Below are 19836 nucleotides of genomic sequence, written 5' to 3'. Positions count from 1 at the left end.
GAGATAATTTTAGACTTTAGACTTGCAAGTTGCAAAGATATTCCCTGAATAACTTTCTTTCAGCTTCTCCTTATGTTAACATCCACATAATGATAAAAGAATTTTCAAAACCTGGCACAATACTATAAACTATAGACCTTACTTAGATTTCACTAGTTTTTCCTGTAATGTCATTTTTGTGTTCCAGAATCCAGTTCATTTAATTGTCACATTTCCTTAGTCTCCTCCAATCTGTAATAGTTCTTGTCTTTCTGTTTTTTATAATCCTGTCACTTTTGAAGACTCAGTAATTACTGTTCAGTAGTTTTGTAAAATGTCACTCAATTTGGGTTTGTTTGATGTTTTCTCGTGATTAGAGTGAAATTAAGCATTCTAGTGAAGGCTACCATAGACTGGAGGGCATTTGCCCTTCTCAATGCATCAAATCAGGGGTATGTGATGTCGATGTGTATTATAAGTGATGTTAACCTTGATAAATTGGCTAAGGTGGTGTCTTCCAGAATCCTCCACTATAAAATCACTATTTTCCAGCCAGGTAAAGTGGTTCACCAAAAGTGCCAGGCACAGTGACCCTAAAGTGCCTGGAATCCCAGCATTTTGGGAGGCTGAGATGAGAAGATCACTGGAGCCCAGGAGTTCAAGACCAGCCCACGCAATATGGCAAGACCCTGTCTCTACAAAAAAATTAAAAAAAATAAAATAAAATTACTATTTTACCTTGGTAATTATCAAATATTTGAGAGAAATACTTTAAGAATATGCAAATATTATTTACAGTTTACCTTTCAATCAGTAATTTTAGCACTCGTCAAGGGATCTTGCTGCAGCAATTTTTACTGTGATAGTCTAATGATAATGTTCTGTTTCCTTCATTAAAAAATAAAGTTTTGGTGGATCTGACAGTTGTGTAGATATAAAGAATTCGTGCCCTCTTCTACATGTCCCCCATTTTGGAGATTAAAGTGACTATGATTTAAATGATGTTAAGCCATCATTTTATATGTGTGTGTGTGTGTGTGTGTGTGTGTGTGTGTGTGTATTTTTTTTATTGCACTTCAGGTTCTGGGGTACATGTGCAGGCACATACATGGCAATGTGGTTTGCTGCCTCCATCCCCACGTCACCTATATCTGGCATTTCTCCCAATTTTATCCCTCCCCAACCTCCCCCTGCTGTCCCTCCCCTATTTCCCCCCAACAAACCCCAGGGTGTGATGCTCCCCTCCCTGTGTCCATGTGTTCTCATTGTTCAATACCTGCCTATGAGTGAGAACATGCAGTGTTTGATTTTCTGTTTTTGTGTCAGTTTGCTGAGAATGATGGTTTCCAGATTCATCCATGTCCCTACAAAGGACACGAACTCATTGTTTTTTATGGCTGCATAATATTCCATGGTGTATATGTGCCACATTTTTCCTGTCCAGTCTATCATTGATGGGTATTTGGGTTGGTTCCAGGTCTTTGCTATTGTAAACAATGCCGCAATGAACATACGTGTACATGTGTCTTTATAATAGAATGATTTATAATCCTTTGGATATATACCCAGTAATGGGATTGCTGGGTCAAATGGGATTTTTATATCTAGGTCCTTGAGGAATCACCACACTGTCTTCTACAATGGTTGAACTAATTTACACTCCCACTAACAGTGTAAAAGTGTTCCTATTTCTCCACATCCTCTCCAGCATCTGTTGTGTCCAGATTTTTTAATGATTGCCTTTCTAACTGCTGTGAGATGGTATCTCAATGTGGTTTTGATTTGCATTTCTCTAATAACCAGTGGTGATGAGTATTTTTTCATATGTGTGTTGGCCTCATATATGTCTTCTTTTGAAAAGTGTCTGTTCATGTTCTTTGCCCACTTTTGAATGGGTTTGTTTGTTTTTTTTCTTGTAAATCTGTTTTAGTTCTTTATAGATTCTGGATATTAGCCCTTTGTCAGATGGGTAGATTGCAAAATTTTTTTCTCATTCTGTTGATTGTTGGTTCACTCTAATGATTGTTTCTTTTGCTGTACAGAAGCTGTGGAGTTTAGTTAGATCCTATTTGTCTTTTTTGGCTTTTTTGAAAGGATTGAAGGATAAGGGACACTGTCACAGCTTTGTAGTGCTTAGATATGGTCCAAATGGGAAGCTTGCTGAAATGGCAGTAAGAAAACTAGGGTTTCAGTTACAATTCTGCTATTAGCTGAATGTAAGGAGCTGTTTTTACTTTAATTTTCTAATTTGTAAAATGAGAGTAATTCTATACATTGTCCAAGGTAATGTGTAAGGATGTAGTACTTTGAATTACTAGGAAGGTTAATATCAGTTTTGTGAATTTGGGGTATCCTTATTATACCAATTAAAATATAGATATTATTAAAGTAGCAAGCCTACTTGTGCTTATTTAAGAGGAATAAGGCTAACATTTATTGTACATTTACTGTGTGCAGGCCCAAGCTTTGAATTCATTAACTAATTTGATCCTTTCAGACTTTTATGAGAGCAATGTTATTAGCCCCATCACATAGATGAAGAACTTGAGGCCCAGTGAGGCTAAATAACTTGCTCCAGGCCATATAGTCAATGAATGATGGGGTTAGAAATTGAACCATGGTAGGCCGGGCACGGTGGCTCAAGCCTGTAATCCCAGCACTTTGGGAGGCTGAGGCGGGTGGATCACGAGGTCAAGAGATCGAGACCATCCTGGTCAACATGGTGAAACCCCGTTCTACTAAAAATACAAAAAAATTAGCTGGGCATGGTGGCATGTGCCTGTAATCCCAGCTACTCAGGAGGCTGAGGCAGGAGAATTGCCTGAACCCAGGAGGTGGAGGTTGCGGTGAGCCGAGATTGCGCCATTGCACTCCAGCCTGGGTAACAAGAGCGAAACTCCGTCTCAAAAAAAAAAAAAAGAAAAGAAAAGAAAAAAGAAATTCAACCATGGTGGTCCAGCTCCAGAGTTTGGACTCTTCACTACTTTACTGTGCACTTGTGCCCAGGTTGCAGAATGAATATTCATCTAGTACATGCTATTGTGGCCATACTAGCTAACTGCTTCTGTTCGTAAGTGTTTAAGTTCTTAAATATTTAAGTAGTTAAATATTTTGTTAAAAATTTATATTTGTCGGGCGCGGTGGCTCACGCCTGTAATCCCAGCACTTTGGGAGGCCGAGACGGGTGGATCACGAGGTCAAGAGATCGAGACCATCCTGGTCAACATGGTGAAACCCCGTCTCTCATAAAAATACAAAAAATTAGCGGGCATGGTGGCGCGTGCCTGTAATCCCAGCTACTCAGGAGGCTGAGGCAGGAGAATTGTCTGAACCCAGGAGGCGGAGGTTGTGGTGAGCCGAGATCGCGCCATTGCACTCCAGCCTGGGTAACAAGAGCGAAACTCCGTCTCAAAAAAAAAAAAAAAAAAAATTATATTTAACAAGGTTGTTAAATAGGTTGTTAAATATTTTGGGTATAAGCCTGGGCACTGGTAAATAAAAATATTCATAATGTCCTAGTTATGTTTGAATTGAGCATGTATTGCATTTGAAAGTGTAAGTAAACCTGAGGAAATATTTTTGGTTTCTGTGATTGGAAGCACAATAATTTAAACAGTGAAGTGAAAACAGAAGTACTGGACATGTATTTGTTAATTATTCTTCCCAATTTTGAGTCATTAGTCCACGTTTGTCCATGGCCACAACATATAAGTATATGGCTCTTGTTTAAAGGTGATTATTAGGTGTGTGATTGGATATGTTATAAGGAAATCTAAGTATGGTCACCAATTATCTATTCTATACATCTGTCACTTGCTTGGTGATTTGGCTCCTATTGTAGAATCTGGTTCAGTTTACAATTCTGCCTATTTTCTTCCCAGTCTGCCAAGCATTTTTTTAATGGTCTGAAGAACTCACTGCATTTCTGAAGTTTCTGTGAAAAACTGGTGTTCCCTTTATTGGTGGGAGTGTGGGACTTCTCTGCACTATCCCGCAGAATTACCTTTATGTGCATTAAAATGATTTAAAAAATATTCCTGCTTTCAGCTGTACAGCTTCAATTCACCTTGAACCCTTTATATGTATATTAAAGGCATGAAGTTCTGCCGGAAATAGAAGTTGTAGGGAAAGCTCCGGCTGACAGTGGGTGAGCTGGGATTTTGTTTTGGCTCTGCCAGTGACTTACTCTGTTTTCTTGGGGAAAATACTTATCCTCTTTGGGCTCCTTATCTGCAAAGATCAAAATGACGGTATCCAGTTGCAGCTTTCTTTGATTCAGTGCTTCAGTGAGTTTTAGTGTAGTTTTGTTAATGATTTGTTTGTCTTGCCATTTAAAGGAATGCTAAGCACAGCCCCCAGATAATGCTTATGACAGAAGGCTGCATTTTCACATTTCCAAGAAAGAACAGTAAACGGCGGTGCAAAATTTTTTTTCGAAGATTCATATAGTATTGTTGTCTGATAAGACCAAAAAAAGTGGTCACACTATATTTCATGGCGTCAAAAAGACCACTCACTTTAAAACATATCTCATTTTCAGAGATATTAAAATGTAAAAAAATATGTACTTTGGATTTGATCAAACATGGTAGGAAAGCCCCAAGGTCATCTCTCCATCACTCGATCATAGATTAACCTATAGCCTTCTGGAACCAAGTCTGCCTGACCTAGGTGAGGTCGACATTCTTACCATATGGTCTATCATACAGCTGCTTATAGACAAGCCAGAAATTTGGACTAGAATGTAATTGGCTAAGTGTGCCCACCTAGTGTGGCTATGTTGAGATTTGAAGGCTCAGCTCACAGTTGCAATTTCGATGAAAACTTGCCTTCTTAACTTCCTCAGATACAATCAGTCTTGTGTATACTCACAGGACCTTGTATATATTTCTACATAACACTTAACACATTTTGTTGTAGTTATTTGCTTTCTTTTCTGTCTCTCCTCCTAAATTATGCACTACTCAAAATTCTCTTAATGTTGTACAGTAGTGGCATACAGTCTGGAATATAGTAGACATTCTTATCATGTTTATTAAAGGAGTAAAAGTAGGAAGGTAGGAAGGAAAGAAGGGAGACTGATTGTTCTGAGGATTATAGTAGGGTTTTTAGATTACTCAGCCACCATTTATCACCAGGAAAAAAATATGCAAAATAAATTTTCTGTAAAGATTAACTTTTAGGTAACAGGATGATTTCATAAAGTATTAGGAAAATTACATTATTAAGAAATAAGACTGATTTGGGTAAAAAAAAAAAAAAAGTTTACTAGGCTAACCACCCCCCATCAGATGTCAAAGAGAACCAATGTTATGGAAGAATATTTTGACAAAAGGTGCTTTGCTCCAATACTAAACTGGCTTTGTGATTAGAGGCAGTTACCATACCTCTCTATACCTCAGTTTCCTCATCTGTAAAATGGAAATAATCATAGCATCAGATAATCACTGTAAGAATGATATTATATAATGTCTGTAAAACACTCAGGACAGCACCTAGCACATAGTGAGAGGAGATAAGCGTGAGTTATTATTGTTACTATCTCTCTATGTTCATCAGTGGGCAAAGAGATGGGGACAAAAGGAAGTGTTTTATGGGTTTTTCTTTTTTTTTTTTTTTGAGACAGAGTTTCGCTCTTGTTACCCAGGCTGGAGTGCAATTGTGCGATCTCGGCTCACCGTAACCTCTGCCTCCTGGGTTCAGGCAATTCTCCTGCCTCAGCCTCCTGAGTAGCTGGGATTATAGGCACGTACCACCATGACCAGCTAATTTTTTGTATTTTTAGTAGAGATGAGGTTTCACCATGTTGACCAGGATGGTCTCGATCTCCTGACCTCGTGATCCATTTGGCAATTCTTTCAAGGACTTTTTAAACTCAAGATTATAATTGGATAGACGGTTTTCTTATTTGATGTCCTTCATGTTCAGCTCTATACAAGTACTCCCTTACTTAAGAATCCTCATTCTTCTCTGGGATCTCCCGGTTTGCTAGAGCTATCTTTTCCTCTCCTCTCCTTTCTTTTTCAGTGAATTGTTTGTTTCTTTTTGCCAATGGACAGCTCAGCATTTGAAATGTATGAAGATGCAAATAAAATCGTTTGTCTAAGGGGATGATAAACACTATCTCTAGAATGGTAATGTGGGGATTTATACCTTGTGATTAGTTCCCTCTAAGACCTTATGCAGAGCTCAGGAAAGAACTCCTCTTTAGATCAGCTCTTCTTAAGTGACCCTCTTCAGAAAGATAGCATCTCCTGCTCTGAACATTTTCTGATTTGCCCTCTCTCATAAACTCTAAACTCACACCCCATTTAGCTCTTCAATGGCCCAATTCCTTTTGAATTGTTGCTTATAGTATTAATAAGCGCTTTTGACTTCATGATTGTTAGAACCAGGTAAAATATATGCCTCTTAACTGGGGCTTTCTAGGGGCAGTGTCTTTCTAGAGGCATGCCGATCATTGAACGGCAGACAAGTTAAAGGGGAAACTTTATTTTTTATTTTTATTTTTGTTCAGCTTGTTTTTCATTGCCCTTCCTTTAACATTTGCTTTATGAATCTGGGGAGGCAGAAGAATAATTTTTCCTCTCCTCAATTTAAAGGGATCCAGGGGGTTTTCAAACTCCAAGTTGTAATCCACTAGTCATGAAATCAATATAGTGGGTTTGAACTGGCATTTAAAAATTAATACAATAACAAATAGTGTTTGTGAAACTTTTGTTTCAGTAGTGTGTATGTATGTATGTGTGTGTGTTTGTGCATGTATATATGTACATGTACTGGATCACAGCAGGAAATGTATTTCTTAATGTGGATACAGTAAAAAAAAAAGTTTGAGAAGCACTGATCAAGGCCATTGATTAAGGAAGAAATATTAATGTCTAGCAAAGCGTTACCTTTAGTTATATAAAGTTATATGCTATCATTTTCTTTTGAAAATGTAAATGTGACCTTAGAGGTGTGTGTAAATGTAAGCTTTTCTTTGAGAATGCTGGATCATCAGTATTACGTTTTAATGATCTGGCTGGGTATTGTCATGAGCACTTACATAATCCCAGCTACTTGGGTGGCTGAGGCAGGAGGATCTCTTGAGCCCGGGAGTTTGAGGTCAGCCTAGGCAACATAATAAGACCCCATCTCTAAAACAAAAAATATAATTAATTGATCCTGAAATGATATGCAGTGATAATACTTTGATTTAGTGGAATAACAGGAATCAGGAGAAATTCTTTCTACATCTGCAATTACAGATAATAATGTGGCTTTCCACAAGTCATTGCTCCACCCTGGGCCTCAATTTCCTCATCAGGAAAATGAGACATAGAAGTTAAGCTCGAATCTTTAGTATTCTTTATAATGCAGAATCTCTATGTTTGTATCTTAAGACTAGTTCCCCTTAAGACCCTTAACACAGAGCTCAGGAAAGACTCTTTAAGCCAGCTATAATCTTAAGAAATGTCCTGATCATGTCCTGGTTCAACATGAAATAATTAAAATATAAATTTTAAATATACTTTAAAAAATAGCCTTTTCATCATGTTTGTCAGTCAATTTTAGTTGAAGTTAGTATAAAGAAAAATTTAAGAGCCGAGAAAGGAGGCAATATTTCTAATGCATCATGAGTAGAGAATAATGGCTTTCTAGTTTTTCCTAGGTAAAGAAAAGGCTGTGGTCACAGTTAAGCATTTTCCTGGTGTGCCTTTTGGTCTGCATCATTACCACAGCAGTAGGAGTGCTGATTCTCTTCTTGGTCTATATTAGCAACTTATACAGACATTTATTTCAAACCTGATGCCTGGCCTCTGCAAGCAATGATTTCCATAGTACAAAAAGCAATTGATCCAGGATTTCAGTTTCTTCATTACTTACCTAAATCCAATGTGTGAAACACACACATTAGGAAAAATAATTATTCTCAATGGCAACTTTAAAACCACCTTTCCATTGCATGTTTGCCGAACTTTCTTCTCTATTGGAAGGAATGAACTGTGAGCCGAAGGATAAAGGAAGGTGAGATATAGAGAAGAGGGGAGAGTTGTGTTGATGTTGGCCTCAGACAGAAATGTGCTTCAGTAAATAGGTCCATGTTTGACTAGAGTAGAGAACTGCAGGTGGACAAATGGAAATTACTCTATTGTCTTGCCAACCTAGGTGTCTTTTTTTTTATGTCTAACAGGATCTACACTGATAATGCTGCATGTATTACTATTGCCATTCCTGGACTCTTATGGACCTATTCCTCCTCTTCCTTTCTAGGACTCCAAAATTCACCTCACCACCATTGATTGCCTTTTCCCTTTTGCCTCCTTCTTAATCTATAGGTCATGGTGGCCTCATGCTCCTTACGAGATGGACTCCATGCTTATGGTGGCTTGTTTATGGTTTTCCAGGTGTTGTGAGTTCCTTGGTGGTACAATCTGGTGGGCCCAGTACAGGAACAATGTCAAAGATGATCTCAGCAATGAAGAAGAGGCCTTTGGCACCAGCTTGAACAGTTGGAGATCACAAATGACATTAGGGATCCTTAGGATAAAAAGCAATGGCCTCCGGGCCCTTCATTGTCACTTCAATGCCAATGAACATGGCTGTCTTGCTCAGGTATAACTAGTTTGCCCACACTCTGCTCTTGAGCATGATTTTAGTTGTTGCAAAACCTGCTTAACTAAGAGATAGACAAATATTTAGGCTTTGGCTGTATATTCGACTAGATTAGTTAGCCTTGAAGCATTGGTCTGTTTGTTTAAATTATTTTTGGCATCACTTTGAACTCTTCTTCAGTGTGAAATCATTTTTCACACACTATTAAAATAAGATCACTGTTTAGTTCTCTGAGCCAAAGCTAAAACTGGCAGCTCTGATCTAATGATCAAAGAAATAGTAGCTTTTCTCTAAGGAAAATAACAGCAACCAGAATAACAAATGAGTTTGCTGTGTTCAGCCTAGAGTCTCTAAGATCAGGCCGATTGGATGCCCTTTTGTGGTTCAGACTTTTCAGAATGTTCTTGAAGTCTAGTGAAATAGAGATAGCTGGAGGCAAAATGAGTGTCATTACTTGAATTTAAAATAATTCATTAATTCCCAAAAATATTTATTGGTTTTCTTCTGCATTCCAGACACTGGGAAGCAGTAGTGACTAAGCCCTCGCAGAACTTTCAGAGTTTGGTCTTAACCTGGTGATTTAGTTAAAGATGCGTAGCCAATTTTACAGGATACTTTTGCTGTAGTTAAAAAAGCCCTCTTTTTTATTCTTGGAAAATGCATTCAGTTTTAGAATTTACAACATAAAGAGAGATTAGAGTTTCCTTTATATGAGACCAAACTCTTATTTTTTTCTCATATGAGAATAGGAGCTCAGAAAAATGAGGTGGTTTTTCTAAAGATAAACTGATCATTGGATTCACTGGGACACAGTTCATGTTTTTTGACTTCTTGTCTTTTTCCACATAGACAAAATATGTAAAAGAGAATAATCTTTAAAAGAGATTTGTTTTCTTGGCCTTGACTGAGCAGTGGCAGAGCAGTAGGAAAAAAGGCAGCTTCGTAGACTTTCCTGGAGGAGGACCCCTAAAAACAAACTCCAAGCTAGGGAAATTGGTTTGGAGCCTTCTTTAGTAGAAAATAGGCCCTGGGACTCAGCTCAGCCTGAGGAGGTTGTTCAGGCAGCTCTGAGAGTTTATAATGTGAGCTATAAGGAATTGAATATTCTCTAGATACCCAGATAATTATGGGATTACTGTTTCTCACAATCAGGATAAGAAACCAAGCAATAGCATGTGAAGAAGTCCCTCTACTGCACTCATCCAGGGAGATTGCTTCTGCTTCTGAGTGTCTTTATGGAAGATTTTCAAGGAACCCTGAGAGTAGGGTGGGCAAGCTGGCTGGTGTGCCTGGCTTCACCATGAAGATCACATTGACTCCTATGCTATCTCTGCTCTGTATCTGGAGTAATAGGTTCCCTGATATGAATAGGTACACATTTGTTGCTCCTTGCTTGTGGATGAAGAGTGAGCTCTTTAGAGGGTCACTTTTACCCTGCATCATTAATACCCATCTGGATTTGAGTTATACATGTCTGTATAGACAGAACAAAGACTTCTTTTTCATCCACCCCTGTGGCTGCTCCACTATGTGACCATGAGTCTCTGGTAAAACAGAAATAATGGTATCTTCTCTGCCTACCTCAGAAGGTAATACTGAGGAACAGATTAGAGAATGAGAAAGTATAGAATTTTATATATGCAGAATCAAAATATGGTTTAGTATTCAAAAAAGTATAGACTTTGGAGCCATACTGCTTAGGTCCAAATCTTGGCTTTTCCATTGACTAAGTAATCTTGGAAAAATATATTCTCTCCAAAGTTTTCTCTTTTGTAAAATAGGCATGATAATATTACTGTGCTTCATAGGATTGACATAAGGAATAATCAAGTCGAATCAAGTAAAGTGATCAGATGAATACCTGACATAAAATAAAGGCACTACAAGTTAGCTGTTATTACTAAAATTGTATGCAGACTTTTTCTTATCTGGAAAGCACACACATATCTGTATGCATACATACACACAAACACATGCATTCATATCTGTACAACCAACTAAAAACATGCACACATTCTACCCAAGTGGCTTCAGTCTTTTTAAACTTTAAAACATGCAGTCTTTGTCTTTGTTTTGTTTTTTGAGACAGTTTCACTCTTATTACCCAGGCTGGAGTGCAATGATGCGATCTCCACCCACTGCAACCTTTGCCTACCTGGTTCAAGCTATTCTCTTGCTTCAGCCTCCTAAGTAGGTGGGATTACAGGCATGTGCCACCATGCCCAACTAATTTTGTATTTGTAGTAGAGACGGGGTTTCACCATGTTGGCAAGGCTGGTCTCAAACTCCTGACCTTAGGTAATCTGCCTGCCTTGGCCTCCCAAAGTGTAAAACATGCAGTCTTACTAGAAGGCGATATTGCCCCCAAGAGGGCAACAACTGGTTATTGAAGGAGACAAAAGTCTTACCATCTTATGCATAAAGAATAGATATACATAGAGTATATAAACAATAGATGTATATAGTATACTGATGCACAGTATTGAATGGTATTAAAATTGCCTACGGTGGTGATAGACAAATCCAAAAGCATATCTTAGAGAGAAGGTAATGAAAAGATATTGAGAAACATTGCTCCAAAATGATGTTGGTTAGTTTTTCTGTTTATATTTTAGGGAACAGCATAGATTGGGTGGTTGATGATGATGGTGAAGTAATTACTACATACATTGTTACGGCTGGCCAAGTAATCTTCTTCCCTAAAAATATACTACACTGGATAAGGAATGTGGGGAATGAAGACTATTCTTGCTCTTCTTTTCCGTATATGATGAACTTCAGACCTTGGATGTTGATGATGTATTTTTTTCTGCAACTGAGACATTGCTTCCAGGTCACTTAAGGTAGGTACCGTATCTGAAAACACATATCACTCTGAAGGTATGTATTACATAGGCACAAAAAGGGCATAAATGTTTGCGTTTCTAGGGCAGGAGTTATCTAAGTCCAGGGGAAATTGACTTATAGGTATATATAATAACAGTTGGATAATGGACTCAAAAGTACATCTTATATTTCTCCTAATGACAAAATCTTGTTGAAATTGAGTTGTTTTTATTTTCTTTTATGACAAATTTCCATAGGGACTATAATGTATTGGCAGAAAGATTACAATATAATTAATAGAAAATTTGCTATAATTTGTATTTCTGAAGAGTCATCAACTCACCCATTCTTTCTCTGGGAAGAAGTTTGCTATAGATAATGTAATCATGTTTTCTTAATTTCACACAGAGAAGCCCATACTTTTCCTAAAGAATTGTAGTTACAGTATCACTGGGGAGCGCTCACTGATAATGCTGGTTGCAGAAGGTAAGGTCTTGATTCAGACAGTGCATCGACTGTTGGTGAAGAGAATTGGTGATGGCTTATGATTGGCAACTGGAGGAGGTAAGCTTAGAAATTTATATAGTGAGTAAGCTTAGAAAATTTATATAGTGGTAAACTTAGAAATTTATATAGTGAGTTTTTGAGCTCTACCTTTAGTGGACCCTAGGCTAATGCTATGGAGAGAAGTGGAATAAATGAGTCATTAAGTAGAGTATTGGCAAGTATGGGAAGCCATATGTACATTTCCAGGACTTTATTTTAAAAAACCAACACAATTCAACCCAAAATACATTGAAAACATTGGGGATTTTCATAAATATCAGAAGCCTTAGGCTAATTGAGTTCAGCTCTTCTGACTAGGACATGAAAACCACACTGGTGCTAATGCTACTCTATCGTCAGCTACCAACCCTTCTATTACTAAAATTTGTGGAATGTTTCACAAATATGTTATGTAGTTCCTTATGTATTTCAGCCTGAAGGTGGAGTTAATTTCATTACAACATTTCATAAACAAAAATAAGATCAAGGGGTCAGTGTTTCTTCCAACTTGGCAGAACTGGTTATGAAAGCTAGTTAGATGCAGTCTCCAGGCAGCCTTGTGTGGAGATTTTCTTTGACATTAAAGGTATAGTACATTATTTTGTGAAGACTTTAGTTAATGTTTTATATATATATATATATACACACACACATATATATATGACAATATATGTCCATTTTATTGACATGTGCTTTTTTAAGGTGGGCCATAGTCAAGAGAAATTTGAAAAAACAAAACAAAACAAAACAAACACTTCTCAACAGAGTAGGCAATTGATGAAAAGGCCTGGAGGCAAAAGAGAATGTGGCACAGGATTCCAAAGTATGAGGAGTGTATTGGCGCCCAGGGGTTCTGCAAGAGAAGCTGGAGGAGGAGTCCAATCATGCAAGTTTTGGAAGCTGTGCTAATGAGTGTCTACAGTAAGTTGATTGAAAACAGGAGCAATTGAGGGTTTTAAAATAAGAAAGTGACAAATTTATTTTGCTTTTTAAAGGGATGACCACTTTGGCCGAATTGTAGGGAATGGATTAGAAGGGGCCAGATGGGAGTCAGGGAAATGAGTCAGGGGGACTTTTGAAGTCCTTTCCGTAGGGACAAACTGCATTACAGCAGTTGTGAGAGGGAAAGAATTGGTGTAAAGCAAATAATTTAGAGGTAAAGCAGACAGGACGTGATCACTGACTGACCTGAAGGGTAAGGTAGAGATTGATGTTTAGGATGACTCAAGTTTTCTAGTCAGGCGCTGTATGAGAGTTTATTCTAAAGGGGACACTCTATGTTAGAAACATCAAGATAACTTAGAAGGTAGGCTAATATCTGGCTGTATTAGGTTACTATCTTGGGAGCCCATGCAATGTGGTGTCAGTCATTACTGCTACAGAAGTTTTCTGTGAATATAGAAGAGCTGTGTACTTTAATGGGACTAAATTTGGCTTTCTATCAAAGTACTATTTTGAAGTACTTTATCTTATTTTGTTGTTAAACTTCATCTGACTTAGGCTAAAAAAATATCAGTTTCCAAGAGGAATAATACAAAAAGCACAATATTGGAAAAATGGAAGTAAATTAAGAAACAATGAAAAAAAATTAGTAAGTTCCTGAATCAGGTAATTGAGAACATTGTTTTGATGAGCATTAGGATTGATAAAATATGAGACTTAAATTGAATTCAGGAACCTTTTGGACAAAAGAAAAAGGAAAGATCGAGTCAAACATTGGTTGACTTGATCATTGTAAATGGTTAATTGAGTCTTCAGTGTGGATTTAGGAACTAAACTTCTCTGGTATAGACAATCATATTAATGAAAAGACTGGATGCCTGTGAGAGTTCTCTTTTCATTTGTTTTTAAATACTCAACTGGTTATATTGTATCATTGCGGTGTCAGATTCTTTGGGTTCAAATCCTAGTTCTGCCATTTCTTCGCTGTGAGAACCTAGGTAAATTCCTCAACCAACTTGGATTTTAATTTCATCATGTGTACGATGGGGAGAGTAATACCACTGACCTTACAAGATTGTTGTGAGGAAGCAGTGACATAATGAACTGAAAAGACATAGAAAATTGCATGTTCTTGGTGAGGGCTGCATAAATATTAATTTTTATTATGATTGTATGAATTGCTAAGTTGCTAAGTAGGATGTTGCTAATGGGTTTCTTTTTCCTTTTTTAAGCATCAAGATGCCCTCACTTGGACTACATTCAGAAATTATAACAGAATTATAATGAATTACAACAGCCACATTTTCATTTTAATGCAAACAAAATGCACTATGTGTTAAGTGGATGTGGAAAGGTAATTTATCTCTAAACATTTTTTTTGGGAGGATTTACTTTTTAATGCAGAAATAAGCAAATGAGAGGTATTTTTCATTTTGCTTCAGCAGTTAATAACAAAAAGGACTCAGTCCTAATGGCTTTCTGGGCATAGTTGCTACAGAGAAAACCATGAAGATCCTACTAGGTAGTTTCTGAGTTTAATGAGACAGAAAGATTCAAGATGTGCATGAGAAGAGGCTAAGAATATTTCAGAAGTGATATAAAGATGTTATCACGATGGAGAGTAGGTTTTCAGTTTTGCATCTTCAGGTAATGCATAGTGGAAGGTGCCGCCCTTGGGAGAGTGTGAAGTAACAGAGTGCCTCTTGGTGTAATGTGAGTGTGGGTAGCTGGGGAGACATGGAGCTTCAGTAGGGTGGCCGCACATTCCAGTTTGTCTAGGGTACCCCTGATATATACTTGTCTTGGTGAAGTTATTGATCACCCTCTTTAACTTTTCAGAAAACTTGGTTTGGATGATCAATTATGTGGTTATCCTAAGAAAAGCCAAACTGTGTAGTATGTTTCTATAATGATTTGACTGTGGTTCCTCCAGAGTTTCATGGAGTTCCCTGGGGAAATCAACAATAGTATATACAGATGAAATTGGCTTCTCTAGCCTGTACCTTTCTCCATCTTGAAAGAAAAAACTAAAACCAGACTGGAACTTACTCATGTTATCATAGCAAAAGTCTTGTTTTATGTTTTTAGAAGTGAAAGCTTTAATAAATTGGAAAAGGGCATTGTGATTTTTCACCAATTATATTTCAAGTATTAGACTTCATTTTGCTTTGTTTGTGTGTGAGCATTTGTGTACAAATTTAGTCTTTAACTTTTTGAAGGAAGATTGTTAGGATGTTGCTATCCTAGAAGGAAGACTTTTCCCAAGCAGAGGAAGCAAAGGAAGGCATGAGGGTGGTAAAACACTGAAATGTAAATCTCTACCTGTTGTGTCAGGGAACATCATTTGTAACCCTTAATTAGAACATGGTGATTGATGCCCTTTTTCATGATGCTCTATGTATTGAACTCACTAATACATTTTAAGGAGCATTTACTTTAATATCTTTTCTTTTTTGTGGGGCTAGCAGATTTTATGTGAAAGATGACCTCTACCTTCCCCCCTTTCTCTTACTAAGGAGTTCCTGTATAATCATGTGCTTTTATTCATCTGTTCTTCACTACTAATACTTATTCTTAATGAATATTTGATTGAATAATGAATTGGATTTTCTGATGGTATCCATATAATTGATCATCTAAACTAGGCTCTCTGGAGAGTCAAGAGGTATGATCAATAATTTCACCAAGAAAACAAGTGTACATTTTATTTGCTTAAAGTTAAGTAAACAGTATTTTCCTCCCTTAGGTAGGCATTATTGGCACTTAGGGTACCAGAGAATTCAACATTCATATTGGAGATGTGATATTTTTCACTGTTAGAACCCAGCACTACATTAAGAGCACATGTGATTAGGATTTGCTTTTTATTCTTGCCTTCAAACCTGAAGACCAGCTGAGAATAAGCCAGTGAGAGAGAGATTGCCAAGTGTCAGTATTCTTCATAATATTTTGCTAAGCAAGGTGTCTGGACCAAAGGGAGCCCTCATTAAATGTCTGTTAAATGAATAAATGAGTAAACTGGATGAATCAACATGTGAACAGGAGAATAAAATAGTCTTCTCATTTCTTTATAAAGGGATCCAATGTATCACATTCTGTCTTAATGCTCCAAATTTGGAACACAGAAAAGGGATCAAAATGTCGATATATAGAGATCCATGAAATCAGTTTTATTAGTAATAAGTTTTAGAGAATGTACTAATATTGTGGGCAGGTGGGTTTCCTGATAGTGGTCCCCAGAATTGGAGAGACCTCCCATGTTGAGGCAGGTCTTTGCATATCTTATGGCATAAAGTAAAAGAGCATGCTCTTGGAAGGTTTGCCAGCTCCCAAGCAAAAAGAGGTAGGAGATGAAGTGAGCATGCCCAACTTATTCTTTTCAAGTGTACTTGAGGGGAAAAGCATGGGGAGAGGAAAAAAAAGAGAAATGGAGTTTCTTCTATATGAAGAGAAACTTCAGGAGTAGTGAAGTAGCATTTCTTCCCTTTTTCATTCTTGATTTTAAGAAATCTATGATGACCTGTGTATACAAAACATAGACTAAGGTAAATTGTTCACTGTATTAAATAGTTAATTTGCTTTAAAAAAAATCACCCCTGGACTCCTTAATTAGATGAAATGATGGGTTTGAGAGACAAGGATTCACTGTGGAATTTAGATTTGAAAAATCCTTGGGACTAGGTTGCCTTTTGAGACTGGGTGGGAAGTAAAACAGTCTGATTTGGGACCCCTGGGGTGAGTCCAGGAACAGACAGGCGTTTCTCTTGGCTGTGGTTCTTCCTACAAGGAGACCCACCATGGCCTCCATGGAGGAGCACATATGAATTCTGCAGTCTCTTCAACAGAGTCTAAGCCCAAAGGTGCATCTGATCTTGGTGATACTCATTTTCCAGAATGATGCCCTCCCTTCTTTGAGGGAGACTGGCAAATTATAGCCCTTGAGTCTCAAAACCTTCCTGGGTCTACCTGGCGAGAGGTTTATGGAGAGTTGCATGAGAAAGAGTGGAACTTTGGCTGTAGATGTTGTTGGCAGGGGGTGGCAGGGAGGAGGGATTCTGGTGACCCCTAATTTTGGTGTAGGTCTCACTGCTACTGCTGCCCTCTTGGTCATCATTCTCAATGGCCATTATAAGAACAAATCATAAAGCAAAATAAGATCTAAATAAGAAAAGAAAGGAAACCTGAAAGAGAGAAAGTTTAAGTTTAAAAAGGGGAGAATAAGAGAATTGAAAAATGAATAGAATAAAAAGGTTATGTATATGCAAAATATGACAACGGTAAAATGTTAAAAATCAAAATTAATATGGAGGTAAAATAAACAAGATTTAATGTGACTTGAAAGGCTAATATCAATAATTTAAAGCTTAAAAATACAAAAGTAAGATAAAAATGACAATTGAAAACCATTAAATACAAATCCCAAATTAGAGAGTACAAATCTTTTAAAAAGAGAAGTGAAATATAGAATTTTTAAATGAGAGAAAATAAGAAGTGATTTACAACAGGAAAGAAATAATTGAATCAGAATTTGGGGGTAGAAGAAATTTTTTCACTCCTCACTTACCTTCAGGAATGTCTGATTTGCACCTTGATGGAGGATAGTACCCCTTGTCCCCCATCACAGTAAGTGATGGGAAATGCCTCTGATGGGGGTGTGTTTGGCATAAGGAGTGTGGAGGGAAAAAGGAGGTAGGAAGGATAGACAGGCAGAGAGAGAGAGAGAGAGAGAGCGAGAGAGAGAGAGAGAGAGAGAGAAAGAGAGAACATATATCCAGAGAGAAACACAGAGAGAGTCACACACATACAGAGGGACAGAGGAACACAGAAGTAGATATATGGAGAGACACACAGAGGACGAGACACATACACACACAGACATACAGCTTTAAATAAAGAGAAAGACACAGAGAAGCAGACATGCAAAGAGAGTGACACAAAGAGAGAAACAACACAGCCATACACAAATAGGAGACACACAAACATGCACACAGAGAGGGACAGAGACCTGGAGACAGAGAGATAGAAGGAAAGACACACAGACACACATATGCCCACATACAGACAGACCTGTACCCAGGAGAAAGACAGACAGACACACACAAGGACCGACCTACATAAAGACAAACACACACAAACATAGACACATGCAGACAAGAGAGATTCAGAGGCAGATGTGCACAGAGGTATGCACACATAGACACAGGGAGAAACAGAAAGGTAGATGTGCATGCACACACACACACACACACACACAGAGAGAAATTGAGAGGCAGACTGAAAAAGGTAATATCAGAGAAGAGTAGGGGTGGGGAAGAGAGAGAAGGACAGCAACAGTCATATAGGGGATAAAGGCAGACACAGCATCAGGCCCAGCCCACTGGACATCCAAGCTTGGCAGATGGTGATTACCGGCCCCAGCAGAAAGAGGCCATCTGGGCATGGAGCTCTCAGAAGCCCTTTTGTCTCTAGGCCCAGCTCATGGGAAGACAGATGGGCCTGCTCCATCCTTAAGGAGAATCACTTCCCAGTAGGACAGAGGTCCCTTCTGAAAAGGTTTCAGATGCTTCGGCGTCTCTAGTCATCAGACTCTCCCTACTACACAGAGTTGAAAAGGTGAGCGCTCCACGGCAAGGCAAGACTAGTACACAAGGTGACCATTTGCAGGAGGTCAGATGTGCAGGTTGCCAAGTACCTTGAAGTACTACAAATGCCTTGACAGCTGTAAGATCTCTGCAGGAATCTGAGTAGTTAGATGCTGACATACCTTCTTTTGGTTTACACTATTCAGCTGCAAACCCTTGACATGGACGATTATATCCAGGCTACAGCAGACCACATCTTGGCCCAGCTTTTCTTCAGGCAGCAAAATGAATTTAACAAGAGTCCCCAGTTTTAGTAGGACCAGATAATCAACCTGCCTTAGAGTTGCTGGTGAGTTGCTAATTATTCTTCCTTCCCATTTCTTGTTATTGCTGTTAAAGAAGGACCACTTGGTTAATGAGCTTGGAGCGCTTTACAAAGTGGAAGTGGGAAAGCAGGTTTGAAGCAACCTGAGGGGCTCAGTTAGCTGTCAGTGACTATGGGCACTTCATGCTAAGGGAAAGTTTCAATACAGTCTGTAGATTAGCAGATCTATGGAGGAGACCCAATAAATTAATAGATTTTTATATGGATTTTAGCATGTGTGTATATAGTTGTTTACTTTCCTTTTATTACTTCAGATTTATTATTCCAAATGTAAAATCATTCTTGTTATGTCCATCAGTAAAACTTAATACATTGCAAATATTTTGTTAATAATCGTTGTGAAAGGAAGTAAAGAGATTAGCCTACCTATATACATATTAAGGCACTGGAACCCAGAAACTCAAATCTCCTCTGCAGAGTCTATAAAGAAGCCTAGACCAGCAATTCTCAATCCTTTCGTTGGCATGAGATACTTTCAATAATGCCAACATTTTCAAGGACACATTAACACTGATTTTATATTAGCTGAGAAAATATTTAGTGATAAACTGATTATAAATTCAATACCCTATCTTTAAATGTCTTTGGATTTTATTAATCACACCATCATCTATTTATACTTGACAAATAGTCATCCCTGTGTTTGAGAAGCATGTGGTTTATTTTGTCTATTGGTAATGCTGCCTATAAATGTGAATTCAAGGATACCTTATTATCATTCTGAAGCTGATAGTCTTCAAGTTAGGGGTTACTGTCTTAAGTAAAAAGTAATTTGTTTAGGTCTAATCTGGGCTTAATTTTTGTTTGCAATGTATTTTATTTATTTATTTATTTTGAGAAAGAGTCTCACTCTGTTACCCAGGCTGGAGTACTGTGGCACCATCTTAGCTCAGTGCCTCCACCTCCCAGGTTCAAGCGATTTTCATGCCTCAGCCTCCCAAGTAGCTGGGATTATAGGGACAAACCACCATGCCCAGT

General features: G+C 37.9%; 1 pseudogene; it reads left to right on the top strand.

Moving 5' to 3' along the window:
* Positions 1 to 3303: 3303 nt before the first annotated feature.
* LOC120361638 (uncharacterized) lies at positions 3304 to 18814 on the top strand (annotated as a pseudogene).
* Positions 18815 to 19836: the final 1022 nt, after the last annotated feature.

The sequence above is a fragment of the Saimiri boliviensis genome, chromosome 13 (assembly GCF_048565385.1).
Source record: "Saimiri boliviensis isolate mSaiBol1 chromosome 13, mSaiBol1.pri, whole genome shotgun sequence".
In the NCBI taxonomy this organism is placed as follows: domain Eukaryota; kingdom Metazoa; phylum Chordata; class Mammalia; order Primates; family Cebidae; genus Saimiri; species Saimiri boliviensis.
This window is presented reverse-complemented; position numbering and strand designations above follow the sequence as displayed.